This window comes from Kogia breviceps, chromosome 6 (assembly GCF_026419965.1).
Source record: "Kogia breviceps isolate mKogBre1 chromosome 6, mKogBre1 haplotype 1, whole genome shotgun sequence".
In the NCBI taxonomy this organism is placed as follows: Eukaryota; Metazoa; Chordata; class Mammalia; order Artiodactyla; family Physeteridae; genus Kogia; species Kogia breviceps.
The window spans coordinates 102,025,545-102,044,976 of NC_081315.1; positions in this window are offsets into that span (position 1 = coordinate 102,025,545).

Consider the following 19,432-nt stretch of genomic DNA (forward strand, 5'->3'; position numbering starts at 1 on the left):
GTCTTAAAAGAAATCAGAAAAAAAGAACCATTACAAGTGGGCTTCATATACTGGAGTAAAATCAAGTTTGGGCCTCATGTCAAAGCATGTAACAAAACATAATCCTGTTAATTAAAGAGTTGGATATAAAGCACCTAAATATTTTTAAAGGTGGATGTTTCTAATTGCCTAAAATTTTAATTATTAAAGAATTGCTATAAATAATTAATCAATTCTATTATATGTAAATAGAATAACTATGTCATAAGTCAACACAAACTGCATTAACAGGCAAATATTATAGATGGTTAATATCATAAATAAACAAAGAACTCATCCACCGTACAGCAGAAACTAACACAACATTGTAAATCAACTGTACTCCAATAAAAAATTAATTTAAAAAAAGAATTCATCCAAAGGATGAAGATCACTTCTAATATCCAAACAAGAGTTAGCCAGCAAATATGTCCTCAAAAGTATGTTTTGAAATAATGAGACAGAAAATGTAAGAAACCATTGCCCTTATTGAGTAACTGGAAACAGTGATTTGGATGAGGCTTATATTTATAGACACATTCACATGTGTATTTATGTACTAGATTATGATGTGAAGCTTATTTCTTAAGTGGGCGGCACCTGCAGGAGTCTGAACTGTTGAAGGTGTGGTGTAGTAGAACACTTTCTTGTACTGTCTCGAGGGTATTCATTACTGTACAAACCTGACTGGAAATTAATTTAATATTATATATTAAATAGTCTTGGAAATGATCAGACCCTTGACCCACTAATTCCCTAATAAGACTTTTTCCGAAAGAATTAATTAAATATGTGATCAAAGATTTATATAAGACGGTATCCGTCAGTCCTCTGCTCTAAGTTCTCCAATGACCCCATCTCTCTCAGAATGAAAGGTTGTACTCGGTGTCCCTACAATGGTCTGAAAGGCCCTTTTCATTTGAGCCTATATTAGCTCTCAGAACTTGCCTCTTCTATTTTTCGTTTCCCTGTCCCTTTCACAGCTCCAACCTCTCCAGCCTCCTTATTGTTCTTCAAATACACTAGGCACATTCCCACCACAGGGTGTTTGCCTAAGAGGTTCCTTCTGCTTGAAATGTCTTCTTTCCTTGTAGGTGTGGTTTACTTCCTCTTTTCTCCAGTCTCTGCTCAAATGGCTACTCTTATCAACCTACTAAAATTGCAGCACTAGCTCCAGTAGTGCTTCACCCCCTTATCTCTGCTTTTATTTTGTCCCATAAGATTTATCGTATCAAACATGCTATAAAATTTTATTATTATGTTTATTCATTATTTTTTCTCTATTATCTCCTTAAACTCCACCAACTAGGATATGTATTCCACAAGGGAGATAGTTAAGTATAATTTAGACATGTGTATTATTAATATTATAGAATAGGATACATTTTATACAAACTAATGATCAATAAAGATACAAAGTGATAGTAAAAAGGAGAACAATATGTATATAGGCAGGAAATACACAAAAATAGTAGCTGTGGTACTCTAGGGATTGGGACTCATTAGTGTTTTCTGTAGTTTGTTTTGCTTTATCCTGTATATTTTTCTTCATTTTGCATCATTAATAAAATGGAAAGAAAAACTAATATTTTAAGGAAAATATTAGTTTATACTTAAAATTGGGGTTGATGTGACTATATCAAGGTAACATATTCTATATTTTTTAGCTAAAGATAGCTACAAAAAAGTTATTTAATAAAATATAAAACCCATTCCTTGTTTTGAACTTTTTACCAGTATGAAATCAGAATACATTTTTCAAAAAAATATATTTTCAATATATATCTATTATGAAATACTAATAAGATTGATGGCTACTGGGAAAAAATTAAAACTGCCAGTACTTTAATACCTAAAAATAAACAAATACAAGATATTCAACTTGAATGTTTTTATTATTAATGATGATTTATTAAGGTGACATGGCACAAAATACAAATGTAAAAAATTAACACCTTTCCTGTAGAACACTAAATTATGAGACAGAAAATATAGTGAAAAGATTTCCCTTTCACCATGGCAATTAAAACATAAGTAAATTTGGCATTGCTTATGTTGCATTTATATGAAGAAATGAGAGAATTTTACAGAAAGATTAAAAAATGGAAGTTTAATAAAGGCAGATATACTCAATGTACTTTGAGGAGGGAAATATCATTTAAAACAGGTCACTTATTCCCAGATTATTTTATAAATTTAAATAAATTCAGAATTGTACAGCATACTGATTAAAGCTATATATTACAATGCTTAAAAAAATGACTTCAAATTCTGTCTTTAACTTATTTGATTTTTGCAAATTTGGATTCAGTAAAATGGGGATTTAATAGTATTTCCTCCAAGTTCTTGTGGAAATAAATAAAATAATGAATGCCAAGTACTTGGTGCAAGACCTGGGATATAGTAAGCACTCAATAAAAAATGTGATCACTGATAACCAAATCTCTTCTGCCTTTGTGTTCATATTTTTTTTAATTTTTGTAACTTGATAAAGGGAATCAATATATCACTTAGAAACTAAACAGCAAGAAAAAGTAAATGCTTTTTTATATTAAAACAGACTCTCAAGAGGGAATAAGCTATTAAATGTACAGTAAAAAAATATATATATAATTACTGTAATACTGGTGTGAAAATTATAAACAAAACTTGAGAAACGTTAACATACATATGTACAGACTATATCAGTCATTTATTCATACATTCACTTATTCAATAATTATTGACATACTATATTCCAGGAATTATGTTTGGTGCTAGAGGTTCAAATATCCTCATGAAACTCACAAAATATTACAAAAAAACACACTATAAAAATAATCAATTATAGTGTCATTTGAAACAGGGTGATCACAGTGATAATGAAAGAGATTTCATGACTTTTAAAACATGTTTGCATATATCTTAAATCCTAATACAAGGCATCAAAATGCCCTACCAAAAATGAAGGGAGAGAAACTCACTTTTTATGTTAGGAGTGTACAAAATGCCTCTTAGTTGCCAGATAAAGGGTTGTAATTATCTCCTATCTAAAGTTTGCCAATCCACTGACCTGGCAGATTGCTTAATGCTTCTGAAGATCAGAGAAAGAAGTTAAAGAAAGATGCCTGGTGAGACAGCCTAAAAGAGAGATGTAGGGTCATCCCTCAAATTTCTGGGGTTCTTAGAAGATGGATCAATTATGTGCTCTCAAGTTCTGATTTGAGAGTCATTTAGAGTAGGTGAAAATGTGAACTGCAGACTTGCAGGAAGGGCAGCAGAGGCCAAGAATACAAAAATCAGAGAACTATTGAGTGAGATCACTAACTATGGTTCAAGAGCAAATACGACTTAATCATCAAGGGAGGGACCCATGATGGCTAGTGGAGTTGGCCACTACTTGTTGAAATTAAAAGAAACACACAAGGACTTACATTCTATCTCTTTGAGACGTAAATTATGGCAACCAAGGAAGAGTAGAAGGTTTGTTTTTTTCAAGTAAGGAATCATTTTTTCCTCATTCTTGGAGTGGGTATGCACACATGTGTGTGTGTGTGTGTGTGTGTGTGTGTGTGTGTGTGTGTGATGGTCCTTTGCCTGCTCTTCCTATGTAACTGGAAAGTCATAGACTTGTTGAACTGCTGATAAGGAAGAAGAGCTTTGTATCTGTTATGGGGAGGAAGCTAGATGAATGTTAATCAGTATTAAAACCAAAAATGAACCAGTAATGAAAAAGTGGAATTTGAAACTTAAAACACAATTTTATTTACATTTGCATACCCCAAAATAAAATACTTAGGTATAAATCTAACAAAATATGAACAAGATCTACATAAGGAAAATTATAGTTCTGATGAACAAAATCCAAGAACTAAATAAATGGAGAGATATTCCATATTTATGGATAGGAAGGCTTGACATTGTACAGATGTCAGTACTTCCCTACTCCATCTGTAGATTCAATGTAATCCCAATCTGAATCTTTATCAAATTGATTCTAAAGTTTATATGAAGAGAAAAAAGACCTAGAATAGCCAATACTATATTGAGGAAGAACATAGTTGGAGAACTGACACTATTCAACTTCAAGATTTACTATTAAGCTGCAATAGTCCAGACAGTATGGTATTGGTGAAATAATAGTCACATAGATCAATGGGACAGAATAGTGTTCCCAGAAATAGAGCCACACAACTGTAGCCAACTGATTTTTGAAAAGCAGCAAAGACAATACAATACCGCAAAGATAATATTTTCAACAAATGGTACTGGAACAAGTGGACATCGGTGTGCTAAAAATGAACCTAGACACAGACCTTACACCCTTCACAAATATTGACTTAAATGGATCACACACCAAAATATAAAATGCAGAACTATAAAACCCGTGGAAGAAAAAATACGAGAAAACCCAGATGACCTTGTGTATGGCAATGACTTTTTCAATACCACATCAAGGGCACAATCCATGAAAGAAATACGTGATAAACTTGACTTAATTAAAATCAAAATCTTCTGCTCTGTGAAAGACACCGTTATCAGAATAAGACAAGCCACAGAATGAGAGAAAATACTTTCAAAAGACACATCTGATAAAGGACTGTTACCCAAAACATGCAAAGAACACTTAAAATTCAACAATAGGAAAATAAACAACCTGACTAAAAAATGGACCAACAACCTTAACAGACATCTCACCAAAGAAGATACACAGATGGCATATATGCATAGGAAAAGGTGTTTTACATCATATATCATTAGGTCAATGCAAATTAAAACAACGATGAGGCATCACTACACAACTATTAGAATGTCCAAAATCCAGGACCCTGGCACCAAAGGCTGGTGAGGATGTGGAGCAAAAGGATATATTTTCTTCCTTTCTTTATTTGCTATACTTACAGTGCCTAAGCTGCAAGATGTAATTTTTAATAAGAACTTTGGGGGAAATCTTGAATGCTGATGACTTCTATAGTGAGAAACATGCTGCTTCATTAACAACACACATTGGCATTTACACAGCCCTATTTGTGCTTTAGTGGCACACATTACATTAGAGAGGGAAATGCTGTGTGGAGTTTTATGGTAAATAGATATTTTTATATCTGTAATTAAGCAGAGTAATTATTTTTATCCTATTAAAGACCATGAATTACCAGTGATGCCTGTCTTCAGTATGCATTTCTCCATAGTGAGTTTACCAAATAAGAAGCTGATTTCTGTCCAAATATTTGATCTCCACGCTCCTGAAATATGTGCGTATTATATCTCTATATCTATCTATCTATCTATCTAACTAACTAACTATCATTTCATGGAGTTTGTCTGTACATAGATATGTAAATTTCAAATGTTTAAATTAATCTTTTGCCCTCTTCTTCTCTTTTTCCCTCTACTCTGTGGGCAGAGGGGTTATAAAGTATAGAATACTACAAAAACTCCCTAGAAATAAGCCCACCATAACACAGAAGAGTGCACTATCAAAAATTATTCAATGGAATGAAATTAAATAAATGTAGCAAGAAATATTTTTTATAGATTTGAGAGAATAGTGTTCTAGTGTTCCAAACCAAGATCAAACAAATAATTTAAAAGAGTCTCTGGATTCCCCATCATATTTAGTTTTTGTTTTATACTTGTTTGTTTTGTTTAGTGGTTTATTATGGTATAACTTATAGACAATAAACTTCATAAGTTTAAAATGCACAATTCGATATGTTTTAACTACATAGGCAAAAACATCATAACCACGGTCAAGATAACAAAGAAATGATCACCCCTAAAGTTTTCTTAGGTACCTGGTATAATCCCTCCCTCCACCCTTCTGCCTCCAAACTATCGCATTTCTATACAGTCACTGATATGCTTTCTGTCACTACAGATTACTTTGCATTTTCTGGAATTTCATATACATGGAATCATGTAGTAGGTACTAATTTTTTTTCCCTCTGACTTTTTCCCTCAGTATAATTATTCTATCCATGTTATATGTTTCATTGATCTGTTTATTTTTATTATGAATATTATTCCAGTTTGTGGCTCTAGCACAATTTGTTTATCCATTCACTTATTGAAGGATGTATTGAGTGTTTCTGTTTTTAGACAAGAATAAATAAATTTCTATATATATTCTTTTATTTTTTACTTGGATATGTGCTTTTATTTCTCTTGTGGGGACACATAAGAGTGGAGTAACTGTCATATGGTAGGGACACTTTTATTTTTTTAAGGTTAATTTGTTTTTGTTGAGGTATAATTGGTTCAGTACTAGTTGTGAAAATAAATGAAGACCACCCAAATGTGAAGAAAAAGAGGATATTGATCCAGAGCTTACTACAACAGGAGAGTCTGCCACCACCAGTTGTGTTTGGCAAAGACCCAAAAGCAGACAGAAGAGTGGGAAAGCTTTATAGTGAAAAAAGGAGAAGGTTTCAGGTATGCCCAGTTTGAAGACTGTTGACATGGGGAAGCTGAAGTGGGTTAAGGAGAAAGCAAGCATCTTCTGTGATTGGTTTGGAGATCTTTCTCTTGTTTGTCCTGCAGTGGAAGCAAGGGCAAAACATAGAAAAGTTGGGAGGTGTTGCCCAGGTCCGGACATTCTGGACCAATAGGAGCAGAGGTTGTGGTTTGAATTCCTGGGATGATTGCTGTGGAGGTTTTGGGACAAAATTTGTCTTTATATGTAGAGAAGCTATGACAAAAAAATCATAGACTGGGTAACTTAAACAATAAACATTTCTTTCTTTTTTTTTAACATCTCTATTGGAGTTTAATTGCTTTACTATGGTGTGTTAGTTTCTGCTGTACAACAAAGTGAATCAGCTGTACATGTACATATATCTGCATATCTCCTCCCACTTGCGTCTCCCTCCAACCCTCCCTATCTCACCCCTCTGGGTGGACACAAAGCACCCAGCTGATCTCCCTGTGCTATACAGCTGCTTCCCACTAGCTATCTATTTTACATTTGGTATTGTATATATGTCCATGGCACTCTCTCACTTTGTCCAAGCCTATCTACACCATCCCTGCATCCTCAAGTCCATTCTCTACATCTGTGTATTTATTCCTGTCCTTTCCCTAGGTTTTTCAGAACGACTTTAATTTTTTTTTTACATTCCATATATATGGGTTAGCATACAATATTTGCTTTTCTCTTTCTGACTTACTTCACTCTGTATGACAGTCTCTAGGTCCATCCACCTTACTACAAATAACTCAATTACGTTTCTTTATATGGCTGAGTAATATTCCATTGTATATATGTGCCATATATTCTTTATCCATTCATCTGTCAATTGACACTTAGGCTGTTTCCATGTCCTGGCTATTGTAAATAGAGCTGCAGTGAACATTATGGTACATAACTCTTTTTGAATTATGTTTTTCTTGGGGTATATGCCCAGTAAAGGGATTGCTGGTTTGTAGGGTAGTTCTATTTTTAGTTTTTTAAGGAACCTCCATACTGTTCTCCATAGTGGCTGTATCAATTTACATTCCCACCAACAGTACAAGAGGGTTCTCCTTTCTCCACACCCTCTCCAGCATTTATTGTTTGTAGATTTGTTGATGATGGCCATTCTGACTGGTGTGAAGTGATACCTTGTTGTAGTTTTTTTTTTTTTTTTTTTTTTTTTTTTTTTTTTTTGCGGTACGCGGGCCTCTTACTGTTGCGGCCTCTCCCATTGTGGAGCACAGGCTCCGGACGTGCAGGCTCAGTGACCATGGCTCACGGGCCCAGCCGCTCCATGGCATGTGGAACCTTCCCAGACCGGGGCACGAACCTGCGTCCCCTGCATCGGCAGGCGGACTCTCAACCACTGAGCCACCAGGGAAGCCCCTTATTGTAGTTTTGATTTGCATTTCTCTAATGATTACTGATGTTGAGCACCCTTTCATGTGTTTGTGGGCAATCTGTATATCTTCTTTGGAGAAATGTCGATTTAGGTCTTCTACCCATATTTGGATTGGGTTGTTTTTTTTTTGATATTGAGCTACATGAGCTGCTTGTATATTTTGTAGATTAATCCTTTGTCAGTTGCTTCATTTGCAAATATTTTCTCCCATTCTGAGGATTGTCTTTTCATCTTGTTTATAGTTATCTTTGCTGTGCAAAACTTTTAAGTTTCATTAGGTACCATTCGTTTATTTTTGTTTTTATTTCCATTTCTCTAGGAGGTGGGTCAAAAATGATCTTGCTGTGATTTATGTCACCGAGTGTTCTGTTTTCCTCTAAGAGTTTTATAGTGTCTGGTCTTACATTTAGGTCTTTAATCTATTTAGAGTTTATTTTTGTGTCTGGTGTTATGGAATGTTCTAATTTCATCCTTTTACCGGTAACTGTCCAGTTTTCCCGGCACCACTTATGAAGAGGCCGTCTTTTCTCCATTGTATATTCTTGCCTCCTTTATCAAAGATAAGGTGACCATATGTGCGTGGGTATATCTCTGGGGTTTCTATCCAGTTCCATTGACTTATATTTCTGTTTTTGTGCCAGTACCATACTGTCTCGATTACTGTAGCTTTGTAGTATAGTCTGAAGTCAGGGAGTCTGATTGCTCCAGCTCCATTTTTCTTTCTCAGGATTGCTTTGTCTATTCAGGGTCTTCTGTGTTTCCATACAAGTTGTTCTAGTTCTGTGAAAAATGCCAGTGGTAATTTGATAGGGATTGCATTGAATCTGTAGATTGCTTTTGGTAGTATAGTCATTTTCACAATGTTGATTTCCAATTCAATTTTTTCATCAATGTCTTATAGATTTCTGCATACAAGTCTTTTGTCTCCTTATGTAGGTTTATTCCTAGGTATTTTATACTTTTTTTGCAATGGTAAATGGGAGTGTTTCCTTAATTTCTATTTCAGATTTTTCATCATTAGTATATGGGAATGCAAGAGATATCTGTGCATTACTTTGTATTCTGCTACTTTACAAAATTCATTGATTAGCTCTAGTAATTTTCTGGTAGCATCTTTATTTTATTTTTATTTTATTTTTATTATTTTTTTTTTTTTGCGGTATGCGGGCCTCTCACTGTTGTGGTCTCTCCCGTTGCGGAGCACAGGCTCCGGACGCGTAGGCTCAGCGGCCATGGCTCACGGGCCTAGCTGCTCCGCGGCATGTGGGATCTTCCCGGACCAGGGCACGAACCCGTGTCTCCTGCATCGGCAGGCGGATTCTCAACCACTGCGCCACCAGGGAAGCCCTGGTAGCATCTTTAGGATTGTCTGTGTATAGTATCATGTCATCTGCAAACAATGACAGCTTGACTTTTTCTTTTCTGATTTGGATTCTTTTTATTTATCTTTCTTCTCTGATTGTTGTTGCCAAAACTTCCAAAACTATGTTGAATAACACTGGTGGAATGAACAACCTTGTCTTGTTCCTGATCTTAGTGGAAATAGTTTCAGTTTTTCACCATTGAGGACAATGTTGGCTGTGGGTTTGTCATATATGGCCTTTATTATTTTGACATAAGTTCCCTCTATGCCTACTTTCTGGAGGATTTTTATCATATACCTTTGTTGAATTTTGTCAAAAGATTTTTCTGCATCTATTGAGATGATCATATAGTTGTTTTCATTCAATTTGTTAAAATGGTGTATCACATTGATTGATTTGCATATATTTAAGAGTCCTTGCATTCCTGGGATAAACACTTGATCATGGTGTGTGATCCTTTTAATGTGCTGTTGGATTCTGTTTGCTAGTATCTTGTTCAGGACTTTTGCCTCTATATCCGTCAGTGATAATGGCCTGTAGTTTTCCTTCTTTGTGGCATCTTTGTCTGGTGTTGGTATCAGGGTGATGGTGGCCTCGTAGAATGAGTTTGGGAGTGTTCCTCTATCTGCTATATTTTGGAAGAGTTTGAGAAGGAAAGGTGTTAGCTCTTCTCTAAATGTTTGATAGAATTCTCCTGTGAAGCCATCTGGTCTTGGGATTTTCTTTGTTGGAGATTTTTAATCACAGTTTCAATTTCAGTGCTTGTGATTGGTCTCTTTATATATTCTATTTCTTCCTGGTTCAGTCTCAGAAGGTTGTACTTTTCGAAGATATTGTTCATTTCTTCCAGATTGTTCATTTTATTGGCATATAGTTGCTTGTAGTAATCTCTCCTCATCCTTTGTATTTCTGCAGTGTCAGTTGTTATTTCTCCTTTTTCATTTCTAATTCTATTGATTTGAGTCGTCTCCCTTTTTTTTTGATGTGTGTGGCTAATGGTTTATCAATTTTGTTTACCTTCTCAAAGAATCAGCTTTTATTTTTTTTTGATCTTTGCTATAGTTTCCTTCATTTCTTTCTTTTTTTTTTTTAGATGTTGGGGGTAGGAGTTTATTAATTTTATTTATTTATTTTTGCTGTGTTGGGTCTTTGTTTCTGTGCGAGGGCTTTCTCTAGTTGTGGCAAGTGGGGACCATTCTTCATCAAGGTGCGCAGGCCTCTCACTATCGCGGCCTCTCTTGTTGCAGAGCACAGGCTCCAGATGCGCAGGCTCAGTAGTTGTGGCTCACAGGCCTAGTTGCTCTGCAGCATGTGGGATCTTCCCAGACCAGGGCTCAAACACGTGTCACCTGCATTAGCAGGCAGATTCTCAACCACTGCGCCACAAGGGAAGCCCTCCTTCATTTCTTTAGAATTTATTTCTGATCTGTTCTTTATGATTTCTTTCTTTCTGTTAACTTTGGGCTTTTTTTGTTCTTCTTTTTCTAATTGCTTTAGGTATAATGTTAAGTTGTTTATTTGAGATGTTTCTTGTTTCTTGGGGAAGGATTGTATTGCTATATACTTCCCGCTTAGAACTGCTTTTGCTGCCTCCCATAGGGTTTGCATCATCATATTTTCATTGTCGTTTGTTTCTAGGTATTTTTTATTTCTTCTTTGATTTCTACAGTGATCTCTTGGTTATTTAGTAGTATATTGTTTAGCCTTCATGTGTTTGTATTTTTTCAGATTTTTTTCCCTGTAATTGATATCTAGCCTCATAGCATGGTGGCCAGAAAAGATACTTGATAAGATTTCAATTTTCTTAAATTTACCAAGGCTAGATCTGTGACCCAAGATATGATCCATCCTGGAGAATGTTCCATGACCACTTGAGAAGAAAATTTAATCTGTTGTTTGTGGATGGAATGTCCTATAAATATCAATTAAGTCCATCTTGTTTAATGTATCATTTAAAGCTTGTATTTCCTTATTTATTTTCATTTTGGATGATCTGTCCATTGGTGAAAGTGGGGTGTTATAATCCCCTACTATGATTGTGTTACTGTCGATTTCCCCTTTGATGGCTGTTAGTATTTGCCTTATGTATTGAGGTGCTCCTATGTTGGGTGCATAAATATTTACAGTTGTTATATCTTCTTCTTGGATTGATCCCTTGATCATTGTTAGTGTCTTCTTTGTCTCCTGTAAAAGTCTTTATTTTAAAGTCTATTTTGTCTGATATGAGTATTGCTATTCCAGCTTTCTTTTGATTTCCATTTGCATGGAATATCTTTTTCCATCCCCTCACTTTCAGTCTGTATGTGTCCCTAGGTCTGAAGTGGGTCTCTTGTAGACAGCAAATATACGGGCCTTATTTTTGTATCCATTCATCCAGTCTTTTGGTTGAAGCATTTAATCCATTTGCATCTAAGGTAGTTATCAATATGTACGTTCCTATTACCATTTTTTAAATTGTTTGGGGTTTGTTATTGTAGATCTTTTCCTTCTGTTGTGTTTCCTGCCAAGAAACATTCCTTTAGCACTTGTTGTAAAGCTCATTTGGTGGTGCTGAATTGTCTCAGCTTTTACTTTTCTGTAATGGTTTTAATTTCTCCATTGAATCTGAATGAGATCTTTGATGGGTAGAGTAATCATGGTTGTAGGATTTTCCCTTTCCTCACTTTAAATATGTCCTGCCATTCCCTTCTGGCTTGCAGAATTTCTACTGAAAGGTCAGTTGTTAACCTTATGGGGGTTCCCTTGTATGACATTTGCTGCTTTTCCCTTGCTGCTTTTAATATTTTTTCTTTGTATTTAATTTTTGTAGTTTGATTAATATATGTCTTGGCAGGTTTCTCCTTGGATTTATCCTGTATGGGACTCTCTGCGTTTCCTGGACTTGATTATTTCCTTTCTATGTTAGGGAGGTTTTCAACTATAACCTCTTCATATATTTTCTCAGTCCCTTTCTTTTACTCTTCTTCTTCTGGGACCTCTATAATTCAAATGTTGGTGCATTTAATGTTGTCCCAGATGTCTCTGAGACTGTTCTCAATTCTTCTCATTATTTTTTCTTTATTCTGCTCTGTGATAGTTAGTTCCACTATTTTATCTTCCAGGTCACTTATCCATTCTTCTACTTCAGTTATTCTGCTATTGATTCCTTCTAGAGAATTTTTAGTTTCATTTATTGTGTTGTTCATCATTATTTGTTTGTTCTTTAGTTCTTCTACGTCCTTGTTAAACGTTTCTTGTAGTTTCTCCATTCTATTTCCAAGATTTTGGATAATCTTTACTATCATTATTCTGAATTCTTTTTCAGGTAGATTGCCTATTTCCTCTTCATTTGTTAGGTCTGGTGGGTTTTAACTTGCTCCTTCATCTGCTGTGTATTTCTCTGTCTTCTCACTTTGCTTAACTTACTGTGTTTGGGGTCTCCTTTTTGCAGCCTCCAGTTTAATACTTCCCCTTGTTTTTGGTGTTTCACCCCAGGGCTAAGGTTGGTGCAGTGGGTTGTGTAGGCTTCCTTGTGGAGGGGACTAGTGCTTGTGTTCTGGTGGATGAGGCTTGATCTTGTCTTTCTGGTGGCAGCACCGTGTCCAGTGATGTGTTTTGGGGTGTCTGTGACCTTATTATGATTTTAGGCAACCTCTCTGCTAATGGGTGGGGTTGTGTTTCTGTCTTGCTCATTGTTTGGCATAGGGTGTCAAGCACTGTAGCTTGCTGGTCGTTGAGTGGAGATGGGTCTTATTGTTGAGAGGGAGATCTCTGGGAGACCTTTTGCCATTTGATATTACATTGGGCTGGGAGGTCTCTGGTGGACCAATGTCCTGAACTTGGCTCTCCCAACTCAGAGGCTCAGGCCTGACACATGGCCAGAGCACCAAGACCCTGCCAGCCATCCAGCTCAGAAGAAAAGGGAGAAAAAGAAAGAAAGAAAGAAAAAAATAATAAAGTAAAGTTATTAAAATAAAAATACTAAAAAATGAAAATTTAAGATGTAATAAAATAATAAAAAGAAGATCAAAAGAAGAGAGCAACCAAACCAAAAACCAAATTCACCAATGATAACAAGTGCTAAAAACTATACTAAAAGAAAAAAAAAAAATGGAAAGACAGAACCCTAGGATAAATGGTAAAAGCAAAGCTATACAGACAAAATCACACCAAAAAAATACACATACACGCTCACAAAAAGAGAAAAATAAAAAAATACATTATTTTAAAAAAGGAAGAGAGCAACTAAATCAATAAACAAATCTTCCAATGATAATAAGCTGTAAACACTAAACTAAGATAAACATAAAACCAGAAAAAAATTAGATGCAGAAAGCAAACCCCAGGTCTACAGTTGTTCTCAAAGGCCACCACCTTAATTTTGGGATGATTCATTGTCTATTCAGGTATTCCACAGATGCAGGGTGCATCAAGTTGATTGTGGAGATTTAATCCATTGCTTCTGAGGCTGCTGGGAGAAATTTCCCTTTGCTCATATAGCTCCTGGTTTTCAGCCCTGGATTTGGCTCTGCCTCTGTGTGTAGGTCACCTGAGGGAGTCTGTTCCCTACCCAGACAGGACTGAGTTAAAGTAACAGCTGATTAGGGGCCCTGGCTCACTGAGGCCAGGGGGAGCTGCGGTATACCATGCGGGGCGAGCCTGCAGCAGCAGAGCCTAACATGATGTTGCAATAGCCTGAGGTGCGCCATGTGTTCTCCTGGGGAAGTTGTCCCTGGATCAGGGGACCCTGGCAGTAGCGGGCTGCACAGGCTCCCGGGAGGGGAGGTTTGGATAGTGACCTGTGCCTACACACAGGTTTCTTGGTGGCTGCAGCACAAGCCTTAGTGTTTCATGCCTGTCTCTGGTGTCTGCCCTGATAGCTGCGGCTCACACCCTTCTCTGGATCTCATTTAGGTGGTGCTCTGAATCCCCTCTCCTCGCACACCCCGAAAAAATGTTCTCTTGCCTCTTAGGCAGGTCCACACTTTTTCCTGGACTCCCTCCCAGCTAACTATGGTGTACTAGCCCCCTTCAGGCTGTGTTCATGCAGCCAACCACAATCCTCTCCCTGGGATCTGACATCCAAAGCCGGAGCCTCAGCTCCCAGCCCCTGCCCGCCCTGGCGGGTGAGCAGACAAGTCTCTTGGGCTGATGAGTGCTGGTCGGCACAATCCTCTGTGTGGGAATCTCTCTGCTTTGCCCTCTGCACTCCTATTGCTGTGCTGTCCTCCATGGCTTCGAAGCTTCTCCCCTGCCACCTGCTTCTCTGCAAGTGAAGGGGCTTCCTAGCGTGTGGAAGTTTTTCCTCCTTTATAGCTACCTCCCAGAGGTGCAGGTCCAGTCCCTATTCTTTTGTCTCTGGTTTTTCTTTTTGTCTTTTGCCCTACCCAGGTACGTGGGGATTTTCTTGGCTTTTGGGAAGTCTGAGGTCTTCTGTCATCTTTCAGTAGGTGTTCAGTGGAGTTTTCCACGTGTAGATGTAGTTTTGATGTATTTGTGGGGAGGAAGGTGATCTCCACGTCTTACTCCTTCGCCATCTTGATGGTCCCCCCTAAACATTTATTTCTCATGCATCTGGAGCTTGAAGTACAAGATCAAGGAACTGGCAGCTTCATTGCCTGGTGAGGGCCCACTTCTTCACAGACATCTTCTCTCTGTGCCTTCACATAGAGGAAGGGGAGAGAGAGTTCTCTGAGTTCCTTTTACAAGGGAACTAGTCCCATTTATAAGGGCTCCACCCTCCTGAACTAATTACCTCTAAGATTCCTCACCTCCTAATACCATCCCATTAGGGGTTAAGATTTCAAGATAAGTATTTGAGGGCGACACAAACATTCAGTCCTTTGCAGAGTTCTCCTCTTCTATATGGTCTAATCATTGTCCGTTTGTATGTTCACTCCCTTTTAGCTCAGCTACCTGGCAGATATGTGGTCCTAATACGTTACAAGGGCTGATGAGAAACTTGAAGCTCGGAGAAAGTAACAGACAAATTTAAAGTTAAATATTTTTAAAAAGGTAAAAAAATAAGAAGAGTGTCAGATTTTTGACCTAGAGCAGTTGTTCTCAAAGAATAGTCTGGGAAAAGCAGCTCAGCATCACCTAGGAACTTGTTGGACATGCACATTTTAGGCCTTACCCCAGACCTACTGAATCTCATAGTCTGGGGGTGAGGTTCAGCAGTTTGGGTTTTAATAAGCTCTCCAGGTGATTCTGATGCTTCTGCTTATAGGTTGAGCATGAGAACCACTGATCTAGAGCTGCATTCATTACAGTGTGACACTTTCAAGCTAGGGAAAAACAATTCCCTCAACCCTGAGTATGCTCAGTATATGTGTATGGTAGTTATAGTGATTTGCTTAACACGGATTAGGAATAATCACTATGTTTTAAATGTTAGATGCTCAAGTTCTTGCAAGGGATTTGAATAAATTGAGCTTTATCAGGATTGATGAAATGAGGATACTTACTTCCCTAAAGAACAGTTTAAGCCTGAACATGAAATAAATCAAATTCTAGACTTGGAATCTGCAGATGGCATTAATTAGCAGATGAGGTGCTTGGCATTCAGATTTAGTGAGAATTTTGACTTGGGATAAGTGGCACTTGATATGCATTATTCTGCTCTTATAGAAAGCTGGAAATCCTTGCAGGTCCCAGCCACGCATATGCAGAAGACAATAAGACATAGCAAGTCTTTCATTCTCCTAACATAATACCCCACTCCACAACCTGAAATAACCTCAAATAGACAGTGTATTGGGTATTTTATGTATAATTAGAAAAGAGGTGTTTTGATCACAGTATGGAGGCTGTTATTACCAGAGACTATGAAAATGATTAAATCGACACAGATATAAAAATATGATTAGTATATATATTCTAATGTGTAATTAGAATATATATCTAATAATATAATATTAGAATAGAATAATATTCTAATGTAGGTTTATTTAATAAGTAGGGATTTAAATTTCAGTGAAATCATTCATATCCTACAATCAGGAAAATCGTATTAAAGAATAGGACTGCAATATGTCTCTGGCTCATATGATATATATATATATATATATCTTATATACGTATATAAGCACATGTATATATTCACATATGTATGTAAATATGTATGACTATATATAACAAATGTATTTATGCAATTATATGTGTATGTGTGTGTGTGTGTGTATTCCTCTGAATATACAAATCTAATTTTTTTCCCAAAAGATGTTAGAAAAATTTCAGATAGTGGACCTGCACACCTTGATTTTAAATGAGAAAAATAATAATGTGTTCATAGTTCATCCTAAAGTCCAACAAATTTTCCAAGATATTAAATACTTTATTCCCTTGTTTAACAATCCACAAAATATTTGTGTATATTAAGTACTTGAAACACCGTTACTTATTTCATTCATATCCTAAAAACTCTTTAAGGGATATGTTTATATTTAGCATGTAACAATTCTTTACAATATTAGAAAGAAATTGCATTTTGCTCTCTAATGCACAGACTTTATGATTTATGATTGTTTTTCTAAGTTGGCCTTCCTAGGCTCCTTAGGCTCACCTACATTAGCAGATTATAAAACTATGTGGGGAAGATGACAGAAAACACATCACCTTGCAGACTGCTGGATCTGAAAAACAACCCTTGACAATATCTTAACCGGAAACTAACTGAGATGCACACGCAGCTCATTCCACCCCTTCCCGTCCTCACTCAGGCTCAGCTCTCACCTCTTCACTGGCCCACACAAGCATATCCCTAGAATAGGTTTTAAATTTTAGAATCAGAAGTTGAATACTTCTACAAATCTTTATATTTCACACATCAAAATTCAAGGAAAAATATATTTTCTCACAGAGAGAGAAAAGACAAATATATACCCTACGCACATATATGTGTATGTATATTTATGAATATATGTGTATGCACACTAATGATCACAGTTTCTGTTTATAAATTACATAATGAGACATATAATGGTTTTACATTATCTCCATAAAAAAAGCTCCTTTAGCGTTCTAGGCAAAGTAAGGAGTGAGTGACAGTATTCCCCCTTTAAAAGCTTGCAGTTTAATTAGAGAAGAGTACGTATAAGCAGACAAGATACCTGATGTGAATAGTTAATTATCAGATACAGAGATAAATACATAATGTAAGCCAATTAAAAATAATATAAAGCTTATCAAGTAATGCTTTAAATATAGTAATAGCTGTATTCACAGGGTATTGCAGCATTGTAGCAACACCAAGGAGTCTCCTACATCATAACTGGAGATATCTGAGGTGTTCGTGAAGGTTCACAAGGAAGGAAATGCATGAAAAAATAGAGTGAGGCATGTGAAGAAAATGAAGAAAAGAAACCTCTCTAACACAAAGAGCAGTCTACAGAAAGGACACAGATGAGAGAAAACTTGGTAAGCTGAGGAAAAAAGAGGCAATCCAGGTTTCTAAAAGCATAGACTATGAGGCAGGGAATACCAAATGATGGGACTGGTGAGGGAAAAAGGGGTCAGTTCATAGATAATTTTACACCTATTTTAACAAGCTTTGACTGTGATCTGTACATGACAGGAGATCTCTGGAGGTAAGATGGTGAGTTGGGAAGATTGTGTAGTGACATACATGAAGAGTTATGAGTTCTGAGCTAGGATAATGAAAGTAGGGGTGCTGTGTAGGAAGATAAATTCAAGAAATACTTAGGTAAAGAGTCATTAGGTCATGACAAATGTGTGTGTGTGTGTGTGTGTATGTGTGTGTGTGTAAGTGAGATGGAGAGAGGAGGGTAGTAATGGGATAAATTAAACCTCCCTGATTTCTAGGAGAATACTGACAATATAAGAGAAGGAATTAGTTTGGAAGAAGGATGAGCTGGTTAAAAAAAAAAATCTAGTTTCAAATAAGACATATGTGAACTAGTCAAGTCAATGCCTAGTGCCCCCAAATCCACCTTGGGAATTGAATTATTTAGCAATGAAAGACAAAAAACCAGAGGAGAAACACCAGTTGTTTCACTCACTTGCAGTGTGACTATAGGTAAGTCATTCAGTTTCTTTGAGCCTTACTTTGATTTTCCCTTGTAAAATGAAGTACAATATTCTGTGCTCTTGTAAAGATCAAATGAGATCATTTCCAAACTGGATGTTTTTCCAACAGTAAAGTTATATCATCATTAAACTTACCCTGGCTCTGACAAAGCTACATGCCATACTAACTTTTTTGGACCACCTAGTCTATTGATGGATGTATAGTACCTTTAGAATATTTGTAGAAGGCAGGAATGACCCCAAAGGTGTACCAAGATAAACACGAAGTTAAATATTGGTGATAAAGATGGAATTAATTGGTAAACCCACTTTGGGAATATGAAAATATCCTGGTGGACCAATATGTGCTCTACATGCCTGAAGAGCATGTATTTTTTCATGTCTAATGAAAAAATAGTAAAAGAACACCGGGACTCATGATTAGGGACTGAGACATAGAAATTAAGATCCTGAAGCAAAGGATAGGTTCCAAGGCTTATAGCAGATATTCAGAGATAGCAGATGCCATGAGTAAGGCAGATATTAATAAAATGTTTTCACACATCAGGCACTGACAGGGTTCCTGAGCTGTTCCTGGAAGACCAACTTACTGTTTTAAAAATGGAAGACTTTTGATTGTAAGCTGTCATGTATAGTTCTCTGACATTGCCCTGGAGGAAAAATCTCAAGTTTCTTGAGAGAAGAGCCTATAAAGCACAGAAAGATTGTTCATTTTCTTTGGGAAGTGAACAAAACGACATTGGTGGAGAGAGAAATCTTTATTCCAGGCAAGCGATAGAAATCATGGTAGAAACAGTGAGACGATCAGTGGCAGCGAAAGGAATAGAGAGAAAGAACTGCATTTTGAAGTCATTCAACAGAAGAAGAAAGAGCACTAGACACACAGATTAAAAAGAATAACTGTAAAATGGAATAAGGAGTAGAGAGGGGGAGTGAGGAAGGCTAGGTATTCTAATGACTTTATGAGATATGGTCTACAGGAAAATTATAGAGTAAAATTATAATCCACACATTTTCACACTCCCATTCTTAATGAAGTGCTTTTATAATATGTGTATTTACAATTGTTTATGAATTGACACATTCCAGATGGGTGGAGAGCCTTCTATTTATTTTGAAGGCATATGACAAAAAGATGACTAAAGAGATGAGATCTTCTAGTCTTGGTGAACTGAGAGAATTCCGAAA